The sequence below is a fragment of the Malaclemys terrapin genome, chromosome 13, assembly GCF_027887155.1.
Source record: "Malaclemys terrapin pileata isolate rMalTer1 chromosome 13, rMalTer1.hap1, whole genome shotgun sequence".
NCBI classification, from domain to species: domain Eukaryota; kingdom Metazoa; phylum Chordata; order Testudines; family Emydidae; genus Malaclemys; species Malaclemys terrapin.
In genome coordinates this window covers 43,753,105-43,764,731 of record NC_071517.1, presented here as the reverse complement: position 1 = coordinate 43,764,731, position 11,627 = coordinate 43,753,105, and the positions used below count along the sequence as shown (strand labels likewise).

Here is an 11,627-nt window from a genome sequence, read left to right as displayed (position 1 = left end):
TAGTCCCAGCGCAGGCGCAGCCCTGGATCAGGTCCTACTTTGTAGCTGATGTTTTCCCACAAGCAGAACGGTGCAGGGTGAAGGGGTCTCACAGATGCTGCCCCTGGGATGAGAACCTGCCCAGGGTGGGAGGCAGGGAGAAGTGAACGGGAGAGAGCTCCTGTCTAGGGCTTTTCATCTGTAGATCACAAGGCGCTTTACAGGAGGCCAGTATCGTTATCCCCATTTGACAGATGGGGAAACTGAGGCACGAGGCGGGGACATTGACTTGCCCAGGGTCACCCAGTGGACCCATGACAGAGCTGGGAATAGAGCCCAGGTCTCCGGAGCCAAAGGCTCGTGGTATTGGAGCTCACTGGAAGCACGTGCTGCCCTCCCGCTCAGCCGCTGGGGGAGCGGCCATGACAGGAGGGGGCGTGGCCAGAGCACTCTGCACGTCAGGCTGTGAAGTTGCTCTAAGTTACAGCACCCCCGAGGCTGCTCTAACTTATCCTGGGGTATGCGCCAGTCCCCAGAGCAGCCCAGAACCTGGGAGGTGCAAGGGCAGCTAAGACCGGCACAGGCAGCCTGCATCTCTCTTATTCGTAGATAGCCAGAGGTTGGTTTGGTCCATTTCACAGACCAGGGCCGTCCTCACTTGTACCCCTTCTGGTGCATCCCTGGGGAGGAGCAAAATCACCATAGCCCCTCCCACTTCCAGCCTTCTCTGCTCCAGCCACCCATCCCTGCTGCACCCCATGGCCATGCCCCCTACTAGCCCTACCCTCGTCCAGCCCCTAACCCTGCTCCCCAAAATCCCCCATAGCCATGCCCTTCCCTCTTCCACCCTGCCCCACCCCCTGTGCTGGGGTATTCCTCGGTGTCGCAGAGTAACAGGGAGCCCATCCCTATGGAGGGATGGGAGTCAGTCTATATCCCACAGTATGAGCATGTGGGGAGAGAATACAGGGGCAACACTGCCCCCCACTCCAGCTGCTGGCTGAGAGATGCAGGACCTGGGACCCATTGCTGCACACAGTCCAGGGGGGATAGACTCCGCCGGGGGCGAGGATACTGCATGCTCCTGGGATGCAGAGCAGTGCTTCTCAAGGACCGGTCCGTGGACCGGTGCCGGTCACTGAGATCTCCCTGACACAGTTTAGGAAGGCAGCAAGCCGGTGCCTGGTATCAAAAAGGTTGAGAAACACTGAAGGAGCCTCCCTGTCAGAGCAGGGCTTGCGGGGAGGAGATGGGAGGGGCTGTGGTGACACATTGCACCAGCCATTGGGCAGCTGCCAACATGCCACTGGCTGAGTCAGCAGCCGGAGAGGCGGGGTAAAAAGAAATTGACCAGTGCAGATTCACACCCTTCTGCATCGCAAAGGGGATGGTGCTCTCTCTGCACCTCCAAACGGGGCAAGCTGGGGCTTGTACACTTTGATCTGGCCAAGAGGAGTCTCCGCCGGTTTATTTTTCGGCATGTAGAGGATTATTGGGGAATTGCTGCTCCGCCAGCCAGGTGAGTATTGGCACCAGCGATGAGCCAGATCCCCGGCTGGTGTAGACAGACCTAAGTGGGGCTACACCGGATTGACACGGCAGCTGGGGAGCTCATGGAGCCGGGGAGATGGAATGTTGATTTTGATTACACCACTGAAAGCGCTGGTTGTTCGAGTGGATGAAGAGGACAATGGAAGGGGGACCTGCCCTGGTTGCTACATCCCGGATTCCGGAGAGCCCATGGGAAGCGCGGAGTGGGAAGGAGGCCAGGCTGGTGCCTCTGCCTGGAATTGGCGCCGTGAGTCTGACACAGAGACACCCAGCCGGAGAAGCACTGAGGATGCTGGGACCAGGGAGCCATGGAGGTAACACCCCATCTCCTTCCTTTTTGCACCCCATGTTCTCTATTTACCATTCCCCATTTCAAACCCCTTCCTGGAGTCGGGAAGGGCGGCCTTGCGGTGAGGGCACTGGCCTGGGGATCTCGGTTCAAATACCACCTGTGCTAGCAACTCCCTGGGTGACCTTGGGCAAAGGCACTTAAACTCTGCATGGCCCAGGTCTTCCCCCTCCCTGCTAGGAAATAATCCTGCCTTTGTCTGTCTAGGGGGACCAGATGTCCTGCTTTTATAGGGACAGTCCCGATATCTGGGGCTTTGTCTTATAAAGGCCCCTATTATCCCCCACCCCCCTCTTGATTTTTCACACTTGCTGTCTGGTCACCCTAATCTACGCCCCAGTCCTCCGAACAATTACACCCTTTACACTAGCTGGGGATCATGGCTCCTAAAGGCAATCACGGATGTAAGTATCAGAGGGGTAGCCGTGTTAGTCTGAATCTGTAAAAAGCAACAGAGGGTCCTGTGGCACCTTTAAGACTAACAGAAGTACAGGGAGCATAAGCTTTCGTGGGTACGAACCTCACTTCTTCAGATGCAAGGGGCCTTAGACTATAAACTCTTCAGGTCCAGCTATACAAACCCTTCCCAATGGGGCCCCAGCCCTAGCTGCAATATCATTTCTACTGTAATATAAATAATAACGAATGGGCAACTGCACCGCTGTGCCGTCACGTCGGCACTGAAAGGGTTACGTTTCTGGGCTGCAGTTTTCCCCTTTAAATCCTCCTCCTGCTGCATTAGGGGAACCAAATGTCTCTTTCAAGCCAAAAGAGGATCAAGTTACACGGGGGGTGGGGAGGGGGGCTTAGCAGGGGCATGGCTAGGGTAGGGTTTCTGAAGTTCTGGCACCGCTCTGTGGACACTTGGGGTCACTGATTGAAAAGGCTTTTCTAAACCATGCACCAAAGGGCCCTGATCTCAGCTGGGGCTTTACACACCAGTGTTAGGCAGATAATAATGCCCCTGTATCGCTAAACCGATGGCCTGTTCCTATGGGGAGTTTGTCTCCTGGCCGGTGCAGTGAAGCCGACGTTCATCACATTGTGCACCAAAAGGCAAAGTAAAAGAAAAGCTCGGGTAATGAGCAAATCCACTTCACGGGGAGTTTCCTGACACAGAACCAGCATCTCAGTCAAATCAAGCTGTAGCCGTAGTGGCAATTCGGCTGATCATCCAGAAACTCGTCACCCTTTTTCATGCTGACCCCGGGGCCGGCGGACTGAGGCTGTGCCGGGCACGGATGGACTGTACTTGCCAACAAGTTAGCCCCGTCCGCAGAGAATTAGCATTAGCAGGAACCAGAGGAGCACGGCAGATTCGGAGCTAGATGCTCTTCACATACCAGTGTGACTCCGCTGACTGCAGTGCGGCTGCTCCCGATTTATCTTAGTGTAAATGAATGGAAAACCAGCCCCATCAGTTCCACACTAGAAAACTCCCTGCCACTTCCCGCCCCTTCCCCCGAGACCTGCACCATTCTATCCCTTCGAGATTCCCCTTTGGCTTGTTCCATCGCCGGCAGGAAAGCGATTAGGCTCCAAAGCTATTGGTTATTCAGGAAAGGGAAATCCGGAGTAGGACCAGATTCTCAGCTACTGCAGCTCAGCGCTGGCGTAGTGGAGCGACACCAGCTGCACCACCGAGCATCTGACCCGCAGTAGCTCTCTTCCACCATTCTTTCTGGTGCTTGAGCCTGTCTCACTCTGTGACTATATATGGACACTAAATTCTGTTTTCTGTTTCAGGTTGCCGGTAAGAGGGGGAAGGAAATTGCTTTCTGCCTGGGGCGTCTTTCAGTTGCTACACAGAGAACACTGGATCTGCAGCCGACCACAAGAAGAACCAGAGTGTGAAAGCTTACAAAGAAATCAACAATGCAAGAGCCTAGTGCGATCCCATCTTGTCACCCTCCAAGCAATGCAAGACTGTTCCCTACAGTTGATTCTCCAGGGCTTCGCCCAGTCCCAGTTAAGCCACTCCACTAATGGGGTTTCTATTGCTTCCCCGGGGGAGAATGTGCCACAGCCGGATGGATCACCTCACTGTTAGGAAATTTTCCCTTTTGCTCAATCTCACCCCTCCAAGCACTCCCACCCCCTGAGTCTTATCGCTTGTTCCCATGACTCCCGTACACGCTGTTCACCCACGTTACACACGTTTTCCTCTCCATCTCATTAGTCAAATGATCCACGAACCAGGGGAAGATCATTGCTGCTCACCCACCTAAGTCGCATGCAGGGATGGATCCAGTAGGCAAGCTCTGACCAGGCCTACCAGCTCAGACCCCCCCCTTAGAATGCTCCCCTGGGATGTGGAAGATGTAGGTTCAATTCCCACCTCTGCCCAAGGGGGAGGAAAAGATTTGAACAGGGTTTCCCCACCACGCAGGTGATTGCACTGAGCTATGGGGTATGCTGTTGTGGAGCTTCCCCTGAAGTTGTTCCACTGTGGATAAATAACTAAAGAATCACTGGGGCAGAGAGTGAATAAGAGAGCAAATGACTCTAAAACTTCATCATTAGTACACCCCCCAAGAAGCTGTAGGTCCAGTCCCCCTGCTCCAATTCTTTATACAAAGTGGAGCTGAGTCTGCAGCCCCTAAGCATTACAGGGTTTTTTTAACAAAGCCTGTAGCACTGACGGAAGTAAAGAAAACCTCCCAAACAAGAACCGAGTCCACATTCGGTGGTGACGTCTGCTTGAATCAGCAAACAGCTGGCCGGGCCTCATTTTTAATTTGAAGTTGCTTTGTTTAACTTCCAGCCATTGGTTCTTACTCTGCCTTCTGCTACTAGAGTCACGATTTAGCACCTGGTAATTTCTCTCCCCGATGGTATTTATACACTGTGATCACCTCTTGATCTTAACGTGAACAAACTGAGCCCTCAGTCTCTCACCATATGGCATTTTTTCCCAGCCCTTGAATAATCTGTAGGTTAATCTCTGCACCCTCTCCAGTTTTTTAACATCCTTTTTAAAAACGTTGACACCAGAACTGGGCGTAGTATTCACCAATGGCCCATACGGAGCTTACATCACCTCTCTACACCTTCCTGTTACTCCCCTGTTTGTCCATCCAAATGATAACATTAGCCCTTTTAGCCACAACAGCGCACTGGGAGCTCAGGTTGAGTTGTTTGTTCACCGTGGCTGCTAGATCCTTCTCAGACCAAAAAAAGACACAGACAGCAAGAAAAATATAAACATTCCTAGTGAAATCATCTTTCAGCCCCATGACTCACTGTCTGACCTCAACACCAATTTTCCCGGACATGTCCGGCTTTTGGGGGCTCAAATCCCCATCGGGGGGAAATCCCCAGAAGCCGGGCATGTCCGGGAAAATCGGGAGGGCTCGGCCGGGGCCTCTTTGGCCGGGGCCGCGGGGCCGGGGGCATGGTGCCGAGCCCGGCCGGGCGCGCGATGCCAGGCCGGGGTCGCAGTGCCGGGCCAGGGTGGGCGCGGGGCCGGGCGGGGGGCTGGGCGGGGAGCCGGGGGCGCGGTGCCGGTCCCGGAGCCGGGGGGTCCGCTGCGCCGCGAGGCAGTCTGGGGCCGCGAGCCGGGGGGTCCGCTGGGTCCGCTGGGCTGGGAACAGGGGGGGACCGCGGGGCCGGGAGGCCGCTGGGCCGCGGGGTCCGCTGGGCCGGGAACCGGGGGGTCCGCGGGGCCGGGGGGTCCACGGGGCCGCGAGGCAGTCCGGGCCCGCGGGGCCACGAGCCGGGGGAGCCGGGGGGCCGCTGGGCCGCGGGGTCCGCTGGGCCGGGAACCGGGGGGTCCGCGGGGCCGGGAGCTGGGGGGTCCGCGGGGCCGCGAGGCAGTCCGGGCCCGCGGGGCCGGGGGGTTCGCTGGGCCGGGAACCGGGGGGGCCGCGGGGCCGGGAGCCGGGGGGGCCGCGGGGCCGCGAGGCAGACCGGGCCCGCGGGGCCGGGGGGTCCGCTGGGTCGGGAACCGGGGGGTCGCTGGGCCGCGAGCCGGGGGGCCGCTGGGCCGCGGGGCTGGGAGCCGGGGGGGCCGGGAGGTCCGCAGAGCCGGGGGGGCCGGGGGCACCGGGGGCTGCGCCGGGCCGCCCGGGGCCGGTGTAGCCCCACAAAGTGCTCCCCTCCCCTTTTGCTACTGGGAGCGGTTTCTGCCACGCAGCGTAGCAGTTTGGTAAACTGTTTGTTAACTTGCTACCGCCTGTCCATGGGGTTGCGAATCAGGAGGGGATGGGGTATGTGGTCAAAAACGATCCCGATCTGCTTCCTGACCGGAGTGGCCATTCATTGCATTCGTGAAAGGGGAGGTAGTGTTGTGGCCCCTTTTCATTTTTTCCACTGGCTTCTCCTTGCTTAGTTCCAAGAACTGGGCTGCTCATGCACCTGTCACTGGTCCAGGGATGGTTGCAAAACGGGAGGGATGGGGTTGTGGTGGAAAACACTCCCGGTCTGCTTCCTCCTGGCTAATGTGCCAAATTGATCTGTTGCATGATTGAGGCATACTGTTTCACTTTTTTGTGTGTGAATCCGTGAAAAGGGAGGTAAGGTTTGGGGGAACGGAGCATGCCCCTGAGCCCAAGGTGAGACCACAGTGGCCCCTTTTCATTTTTTCCACTGGCTTCTCCTTGCTTAGTTCCAATGACTGGGCTGCTCATGCACCTGTCACTGGTCCAGGGATGGTTGCAAAACGGGAGGGATGGGGTTGTGGTGGAAAAAACTCCCGGTCTGCTTCCTCTGGGGGATGGTTGCGAAACGGGAGGGATGGGGTTGTGGTGGAAAACACTCCTGGTCTGCTTCCTCTGGGGGATGGTTGTGAAACGGGAGGGATGGGGTTGTGGTGGAAAACACTCCCGGTCTGCTTCCTGTGGGGGGATGGTTGCAAAACGGGAGGGATGGGGTTGTGGTGGAAAACACTCCCGGTCTGCTTCCTGTGGGGGGATGGTTGCAAAACGGGAGGGATGGGGTTGTGGTGGAAAACACTCCCAATCTGCTTCCTCTGGGGGATGGTTGCACAACGGGAGGGATGGGGTTGTGGTGGAAAACACTCCCAATCTGCTTCCTCTGGGGGATGGTTGCACAACGGGAGGGATGGGGTTGTGGTGGAAAAAACTCCCGGTCTGCTTCCTCTGGGGGATGGTTGCGAAACGGGAGGGATGGGGTTGTGGTGGAAAACACTCCCGGTCTGCTTCCTCTGGGAGGATGGTTGCGAAACGGGAGGGATGGGGTTTGTGGTTGAAAACACTCACAGTCTGCTTCCTCCTGGCTAATGTGCCAAATTGATCTATTGCATGATTGAGGCATGCTGTTTCACTTTTTTTGTGTGTGAATCCGTGAAAAGAGATTTTTTTTACTTTACTCTTCCAATTTGCATCATATACAAAGCAATTTTTGGGGCCCCTTTAATTTGCAAAAAAAAAAAAGTTGCAATACTCTAGTAACATGTATTTGGAAATGTAAAAAATAACCGGTGAAATACATTCAAAAATTAATTTGTAATAATTTGAAAATACACTAAATCCAACATTTGAAAACATTAAATGCTTTAATGGGATGTAGACATTTGCAGTTACATAATGGGCTCTCGCTGGGTGATGGTGATGGTTGGTGCAAAAGGGCTGTCGCTGCCTGGGGGTGGACTACAAGGACCCCTAGGTCCTTCTCCTCTTCCGTTACTTCTAACCAATGCGTCCCCATCTTGTAACTAAAATTGTTGTTAGTCATCCCCAAATGCATCACCTTACACTTTTCACTATTAAATTTCATCCTATTTCTGATACTCCAATTCACAAGCTCATTCAAGTCTCCCTGCAGGATATCCCTATCCTCCTCCGAATTTACAACGCCTCCCACCTTCGTATCATCCGCAAACTTTATCAGCCCACCCCTGCAATCGGTTCCGAGGTCAGTTATAAATAGATTGAATAAAATGGGTCCCAAAACCGAACCTTGAGGCACTCCACTAGTAACCTCCCTCCAACCTGACAGTTCACCCTTCAATACGACCCGCTGCATTCTCCCCATTAACCAATTCCTTATCCACCTCTGGATTTTCATATCGATCCCCATGTTTTTCAGTTTAACCAATAATTCTTCATGCGGTACAGTATCAAACGCTTTACTGAAATCCAGGTATATTAGGTCCACCGCATTTCCCTTATCTAATAAATCCGTTACTTTCTCAAAGAAGGAGATCAGATTCGTTTGGCACGATCTGCCCTTCGTAAAACCATGTTGTAATTTATCGCATTTGCCATTAACCTCCAAGTCCTCAACTAGTTTCTCTTTCAGAATTTTCTCTAGCACCTTGCACACTACAGATGTTAAACTAACAGGCCTGTAGTTACCCGGATCACTTTTTTTCCCTTTCTTGAAAATAGGAACCACATTAGCTATTCTCCAGTCTAACGGGACCACCCCCGAGTTTACAGATTCATTAAATATTATCGCTAATGGGCCTGCTATTTCCCGCGCCAATTCCTTGAATATTCTCGGATGAAGATCGTCTGGTCCTCCCGACTTAGCCCCATTAAGGTGTTCGAGTTTTGTTTCTATCTCGGATACGGTAATCCCCCATCCTGAATGCCCCTCTGTAATGGTGCTAGTAACCCTAATACCTTCATTGGCCTCATTAAACACCAATGCAAAATATTCATTGAGATATTGCGCCATGCCTATAGTCTTCAGTGGTTCCACTTCTTCTTTCTTTGATTTCTTCCTATTTATGTGGCTGTAAAACCTCTTACTATTGCTTTTAATTCCCCTCGCTAGGTCCAACTCTACCCGGCCTTTGGCCTTTCTCACTCTATGTCTACATTCTCTGACTTCACTAAGGTAAGTTTCCTTACTGATCCCTCCCCTCTTCCACTCTTTGTACGCTTTCTGTTTTTTCCTAATCGCCCCTTTGAGTCGGTCGCTCATCCAGCTCAGTCTAAATCTCTTGCTTAGTAATCTTTTTCCCTTTTTTGGGATACAGGCCTCTGACAGCTCATGCATCTTTAACTTGAAGTAATCCCAGGCTTCTTCTGCCTTTAGATCCATTAATATGTTTGCCCAATCCACTTCCCTTACCAGTCCCCTTAATTTGTTAAAATTGGCCTTTTTAAAATTATAAACCCTAGTCTTTGACTTAATTCTGTTACTCCTTCCATTTAGTTTAAACCGAATTAGCTCATGATCACTGGAGCCCAAATTGTCCCCTACTACCACTTCCTCCACGAGGTCCTCACTACTTACCAGAATCAAATCTAAAATGCGCCCCCCCTCGTCGGTTCAGCTACCACTTGATGAAGGAATTGATCAGCAAGCACATCTAGGAACATCTGAGCCCTATTATTGCTACTAGCGTTTGTTCCCCAATCTATATCCGGGAAGTTAAAGTCCCCCATAATTATACAGTTTCTATTAGTATTTACTTCTCTAAACACATTAAATAGTTCCTTATCCATATCCTGGGTCGATCCCGGCGGTCTATAGCACACCCCAAGCACTATCCACGGAGAGGCTCTAGTAGTCCTTTTACCCAGTGTGAGTATTGCCCAGACGGACTCTGTGTTATCTATTCCATCGACTATTATTTCTTTACAGCTTATTTCACTATTGACATACAATGCCCCCCCCCACCTTTACCTTTGTCCCGGTCTTTCCTAAACAGCGCATACCCCTCCATACCTGTGTTCCAGTCGTGACTGCCAGCCTGGCTGATTGCACCCCAAGGGCCGGAGTTATCCTGCCCCAGGACAAGCTGTGGCTGCGCTGCCGGCTCAGCCTGGCAGACACAGTCACCTCCCCTCAGGGCCGGGTATTGTGGCTGGGGGTTAGGGTGTGGGAGAGTAGGTCTCTAGTGGGTCTGGGGGGGTGCTGTGCAGTGAGGGGTGGGAAGATCTGTGTGTGTTGGGGCACTGGGAAGTGTGCAGGGGTCTGGGTGGGGCACTGTGCAGTTGTGGCAGTGGGGCGGTGGGGGGCACTGGGCAGTGAGGGAATCTGTGGGGGGGCTCTGGGCGGGGAGGGGCAGGGCACTGTGCAGTTGTCGGAGGGCTGTGGGGGGTCTACAGCTAGGGGGCACTGGGCAGTGAGAGGATCTGGGGGGGTTCAGAGTGGTCTGTGGGAGGGCACTGGGCATGGGGGTTTGTGGGGGTCTTTTCACGTATTCACACACAAAAACGTGAAACAGTGCGCCTCAATTGACCAATAGATCAATTTGGCACATTAGCCAGGAGGAAGCAGACCGTGAGTGTTTTTGACCACAAACCCCATCCCTCCTGATTCGCAACCCCATGGACCAGTGACAGGTGCATGAGCAGACAAGTCATTGGAAATAAGGAAGGCGGAAGCCAGTGGAAAAAATGGAAGGGGCCACTCTGGTATGACCTTGGGCTCAGGGGCATGCTAGCCAGGAGGAAGTAGATCGATGAAAGGGGCCACTCTGGTCTCACCTTGGGCTCAGGGGCATGCTCCGTACCCCCAAAGCTTACCTCCCTTTTCACGGACTCACACACAAATACGTGAAACAGCGCGCCTCAATCGTACAATAGATCAATTTGTCACATTAGCCAGGAGGAAGCAGATCGACCAAAGGGGCCACTCTGGTATCACCCTTGGGGTCATGGGCCCGCCCCGAAGGGGAAGAAGCATGATGGGAGCACAGGGCCGGGCTGGCCAGTGTGCGTCTGGCAGCTCCCGGTTTGTAAACAGTGCCATTGTACTGGGCTGGGTGGAGCAGGATTGTTCCTGCCGTGCCATGACCCATCTCCCATTGCCCCCGGCCAGCCCGTCGCTCTGAGGACTCTGCCCCCCATGCCCCATGTCCCCATTTCCCCCCTGGGGGACCACAAATATGTTTAGCACCAGGCCCACAAAAAGTTAATCCATCCCTTTTTGGGGTGCAGGCTCTGGGATGGAGTTGGGGTGCAGGAGGGTTGCAGGCTATAGGTAGTTTGGGTAGTTTGAGTGAGGGGTGCAGGCTCTGACCTGGGGCATGGGATTGGGGTACAGGAGGGGGTGCAGACATGTGGGCTCTGGGAGGGAGTTAGCAACTCAGCACGTTATATAAGAGAAATGAACTGCAGTGATTTCATATAGGCATAGAAACTGATAGAAGACACTTTTACATATTCAAAATGTGAGAGGCAGAGTTGGAGGGAGGGAGTGTCTGTACAATATTTCACCGCATTCAGTCTCCTGGCTGGATCAGTAACGTAGCCATGTACAGGGCTGCCCAGAGGATTCAGGGGGCCTGGGTCAAAGCAATTTTGGGGGCCCCTTCCATAAAAACAGTTGCAATACTATAGTAACATGTATTTTGAAATGTAAAAAATAACCAGTGACATACATTCAAAAATTAATTTGTAATAATTTGAAAATACACGAAATACATTATTTAAAAACATTCAATGCTTTAATGGTATGTATACATTTGCAATTACATAATGGGCTGTTGCTGGGTGATGGTGATGGTTAGGATGGGGTCGGGGGGGGTGCCCCACACCTTACCATGGTGCTTACCCCCTCTCCTGGAGCCTCAGCGTGCTGCGACCAGGAGCGGCCCCGGACCGCGTTGGAGCCACTGCGCTGCAGTGCGCCAGGGCCGCTCCCGGACGCGGCACGCTGAGACACCGGGGGAAGACGGAGGCGGGGGCAGCCTCCGACATATTCGTGGGGGCCCCTGCAAAAAATTGCCCCACTTGGCCCCCCCCGTCTGGGCGGCCCTGGCCCTGCAACACTTGTATAGGATAGAGAGGAGCTGTGTTGATTAAGCTTTGACAGGCTAGGAATTGGA

General features: G+C 53.7%; 1 long non-coding RNA gene across 1 annotated transcript; it reads left to right on the top strand.

The window, feature by feature from the left end:
• The first annotated feature begins 861 nt into the window (after positions 1 to 861).
• LOC128848470 (uncharacterized) lies at positions 862 to 5,101 on the top strand. Its single transcript, XR_008447035.1, has 2 exons — positions 862 to 1,844; positions 3,626 to 5,101. It is a non-coding gene; the product is annotated as an uncharacterized LOC128848470 (long non-coding RNA).
• Positions 5,102 to 11,627: the final 6,526 nt, after the last annotated feature.